At 30.6% G+C, this 4,727-nt stretch overlaps 1 long non-coding RNA gene across 1 annotated transcript; it reads right to left on the bottom strand.

Moving 5' to 3' along the window:
* Nucleotides 1-2,074: 2,074 nt before the first annotated feature.
* LOC139905474 (uncharacterized) lies at nt 2,075-4,049 on the bottom strand. Its single transcript, XR_011780252.1, has 3 exons — nt 3,034-4,049; nt 2,840-2,979; nt 2,075-2,777 (listed from the first exon to the last, which is right to left on the bottom strand). It is a non-coding gene; the product is annotated as an uncharacterized lncRNA (long non-coding RNA).
* Between the last annotated feature and the right edge of the window lie 678 nt (nt 4,050-4,727).

Genomic DNA, 4,727 nt, shown 5'->3' with positions numbered 1-4,727 from the left:
AAGCTTATTTGTCAGTTGTTATGTGCACCTCATAGATTGGTAACTATGATTGTGGTTCATAGTCAAAGTATTTTAAGATACCTTCCTGCACAGATAACTCGAATTCGTTTTGGGAAGGCTCTGTCTTCTCATACAATGTAGAATCTAGGCGCGTCCGCAGGATTATATATATATATAATTAGGGGCGAGGTGGATTGTTTATTATAAAAAAAATTCCAAGGCAAAATTTTATTGAATGACCTTTTTTTACGTTTTCTCCTGATAATTTTTTCTGCCACATCCATAATTTTCAAAAATTCCTTTGATTTGGGGGCAGTTACAGCTCCTATAGACTTCCACCCTTTCAACGCCCCTGATAGCAATTGAAAAAAGAAGACTAACAAAGGCTGCATTAGACAAGTTTATCATCTTTATATGGCAACAGGACGTATCAATGGAAATTCTTATTAGATTTTTTTCGGTAAAATGGCATTTGTGCTTCATTGGAAGAACCATCTTCTCCTCTACACTTTTTCAAATGATATAAAATAAATGAAAATGGAATTACATTAAAGGGTGGTGGTTCTTTTAAACTTTCTAAATTTTCTCTGGCCTCATCCCATCTCCCTACAAACTGGTTTTAATACAAACAGACTCGAATGGAGAGTATGTCTGTTACAAATTTCCTACTACCATGACACTTGCTCATTAATATGTTGTCGTAAAGAAGCATAATGAGGCATTATGCTTCTTTACGACAACATATCCCAGTCTTCTTTCAATCAGGAACAAAAACGTTATACACTTTTGTGTATATTGAGCAATGTAAAAGGTAAAATGTTACAAAGTGTTTTTGGCTAAAACAGTGGGATGCAATACTTGATTCGTCGACAAATTCAGAAAACGTGTCAATCAGAATAGCGAGGACTCACTGACAATGATATCCCAGAAGTGGCCAAAATCGAGTTTTTGGCCTCCTAACTCGCTGAAATGGAACCCTTTAGACTATTTTGTCTTAGGCAATTTCAACAGATTCATAATTAAGGTCCCCACATTACCATAAGATCCATGAGATCTGGTATAAGGAGGGCATTCCGGACATAAACCAGTGATCCATTTAATAAGGCGTTGTGAAAGTGTAGTCAAAGCTAACGGCGATTTTATTGACTGAATGCCAAATTTATATTATAATATTGATTTTTGTTGAAAATTTTAATAAAATCTGCGGACAGATAAAGTCACAGCAGCACTTTACTTTTTTTTTTATCGGCTTGCGAACGTTTAGATGAACCGCTCTTACTATTATAAAACAAAATAATGAAATGTGACTATAGGTGAGGTTTAGTATGTATCTTTTACCGGAGACAGGTCACCTAAAACGGGGACTGTCCCTGTAAAACAAGGATGCATGTTTACCGTGATTTATACCTCGTGCAATTCATCTGCATAGGACCTGTAATAGGTAAGGCTGACCCTGTCTCTTATATGATTATCTACCTAAAAGAGGTTAAAAAATACAGGTTATAGCAAAAAAAAGGTTTTTTTTATTTTATATTCCTACTATCTGCAATTGAACACACAGTAGACTAATCAATAATTATTTATGAACAAGGAGACGTGTAACAAGTGTAATTTATGTTATGAAGTGTGTTTAAAATTTTCAGAATTCGGATGTTTATGGTTTTTGTAACAGATTTCACAAAATATAAATATTGATAATGATAATAGTATGTCCAGAAGGACTTGGGGGAAAGAGCGGACACTCAGTAGAAGAAGAACATGTTTTTTCCTTCTCGTTACTGATTGGTATAGTTGATATTATTGTAGAGAAAAACGCGTGCAAGGAGGAGGGGGAAAAAATACATATGGTATCATTGTTTAAAATACTGATGTGATTATCATCTGCCTGCTTTATTATGATTTTTGAGGGTATAACGAATGTATTTATTAGCAAAATGTTTAATGAAGATATACTACGTATAATTGACTTCGACGTTTTTTATCCGTTACAGTAGATTTGAAAACGTCACACTCCATGAAATTGTAATTCATTATGCACCTTATTCTCAGAATAATAGCAAATGAAACGACAAAGTAGAGTATTTGAAATATATTTGAAGCTCAAAGTTTAAAAAAGAAGGCTTTAATTAAATATAATCTACATACTAAAAAATTAAACATTTAAGTTAAATATACAAAATTAAACAATTAAAATCATATAACTATTAATAATAATAAATTATAAATATAGAATATTGAAATAATAGATTGATCCAGATAATTTTTTCTTGTTTTAACATCGGAATTCAGTTAAATATGTCATAACTTTAGGTTGCAATACACAAGCGAGACGTGGAGTTTAATCAAAAGATAATCACCCCTCTTCTTCATGTGGAAGTTGCTATATACAATTGTGCACAGATAGATATATCTCTACCGATGAGATCTAACTAATTATTAATAATAAAGTAAATGTCAAAATCATAAAATTAGACAATAAATATACTAATAAAAAAATGTTATAAATAAATTCATCGTAAAGATTTAGAGCAAAAGCTAATTATGTAGTAATGTCCGGCGATATTACTCCCTATTAAGAGCATCAAAAAGATTTTCCCCGTTATTTAGGTATGCTTATATAACAACATACTATTATCATGATGGATATACACAATTGTTAATTATAATGCAACACCCAATGTAACTACCCTCGTTGTTGTGACCATTTAAACAGTTGTTTTTGCCTTTTATGAGTTTTCTGAACACCATTTGTTGGAGCCCATCAACCATAGCTAAGCCTTAAGTGATAAAAAAGTAATATTTATTGACTATGTAATATTGGAAAACCTAATTATCATACCCAAGTCTTAAAGCGAAGTAAGTAGTCTCAGACAAACTAGTTGCAAACCATCCAAAGCTACTTCCCCCGTTGTTGCGACCATTTAAGCAGTTGTTTTTGCCCTTTACTGAGTTGTGTATCATAATTCTTGATATATTTAGCTAAAATAGAATCATATTTTATGGTTAGATTTAAAAAAAAAATTGAATACTTACTGTGAGATAGTACAAAATTCAGAGTTCCATTTCGATATTCGTAAATACTTTTTACTGATAACTTGATCATCATTTGGTGTGGATGACTCAAAACATTTTTATATGTATTTCTATATATGACATCAGTACCAACATCCTCCATTAATTTAATGATGGTTCCTCGGGAAGGGATATGTTTACCCTTGTATTTCTCCATAAATTTTTTGAACGTAGATAATTATCAATGGATAAGGTACATGCAATAAGCATCGTTGTGAGATCAAAGTTAAAGTCTGACTTGATGTATTCATCGTCAAATTCAAATTCAATCAGTGATTGGCTTAATTTAGTAAGTAGCAAAATATATATTTGAAAGGTCTTTGATGTATTTTTTTATTTACTATTTTGTTGGCTTAATATAATTATTTGTTATAATTAGCCAATAATTACAATATAATTTTTAAATGTGCAGTTCAGTGTATTAAAAAAATTGATCAGCTACAGATGAAAAGTATCTATGCATCTCGCTTATACAAATGTTTACCTTCCCCAGAGATATAAATAGAAGGAAGTTGTGGTGGATCAATGTTATCAAACGTGCTAATTTGAATCCAACCAAAGGCTTAAGAGTTTCTCGACTATTATAATCAACAATTTTTACTATTTGAAGGACGTAAAAATTAAATTAATGGGTAGTTTCCAAAGGATGTCACTGGGCTAAATATTCTATTTTTTTGTACTTAACTTATTTGCTTTAGGCTCATTTTGGGAATAACGTTTCTGAGAAAGTCTCCAATAGATGGTACACAACGCAATTATATTTTAGTATTTGAATATAATTAGATATAAAAAACCAAAGCTCTCGTTTATCTTAAGCTTTTTACTTGGGAAACATGTATTCAAACGTTGATTTGCCAAGAGGAATTAACATATTCTTCTCCTTCCCTACGTCTTCCCGTTTCTTCAGAAGGAGGTACATAAGAAAAGTGAAGATGTGGATTATAACAGTTCTTCTTATATTTTATTATAAATGGATAACAACATTTTTTAACATAAGATTGAGAGTGACAATGATAATTTAAATAAAATCAATCTTCAAATAACTATCAAAATAATTTTCTAAGTCTAAATACAACATTTTGTTCGTTCATATTGTATATTCATGAAAATTGTTCACTCTCAATGGATATAATCATTTATAGTGATCCCTGAATTCGTAGATGAGAAGCTTATTTCTTCTTCTTATATTTATGTCATTGTTGTTGAGTTTTGTCGATCTGCTCTTCCCCTGGAGTCCTTTAAAAACAACTGAAGGACTCAAGTGAAAGAGCGGATAGACAAAACATCTACAACACCAACAAAAATATAAGGGAAATAAATAATACGTTCATCTACAGCTATTGCACCGACTGATATGTATTTCTTATTCTCTTATAATTTAAAATAGTTATTTCTATAAAATAGTTGTTAATATTTTGTTTTATTATTTTTATTAAAGAATTCTATTAAACATTATTTAAAAAAAAAATGAAATAGAAGGTTAAAAAAGAACCGAATTTACTTTGAAATATTAATCACTTTGACAGTATACTCTTAAATAATATTATTAGGAAATAAAACATTTAAATTATTAAATGTGGCCAATAATCAAGACATGGGTATCACAATTTCGGTCATACTTCCACTTTTAGTAGACCAAACATTGTTCATCATTC

This window comes from Lepeophtheirus salmonis, chromosome 5 (assembly GCF_016086655.4).
Source record: "Lepeophtheirus salmonis chromosome 5, UVic_Lsal_1.4, whole genome shotgun sequence".
Lineage (NCBI taxonomy): Eukaryota > Metazoa > Arthropoda > Copepoda > Siphonostomatoida > Caligidae > Lepeophtheirus > Lepeophtheirus salmonis.
Note: the sequence above shows the minus strand (reverse complement) of the source record. Positions and strands in the feature narration are given on the sequence as shown.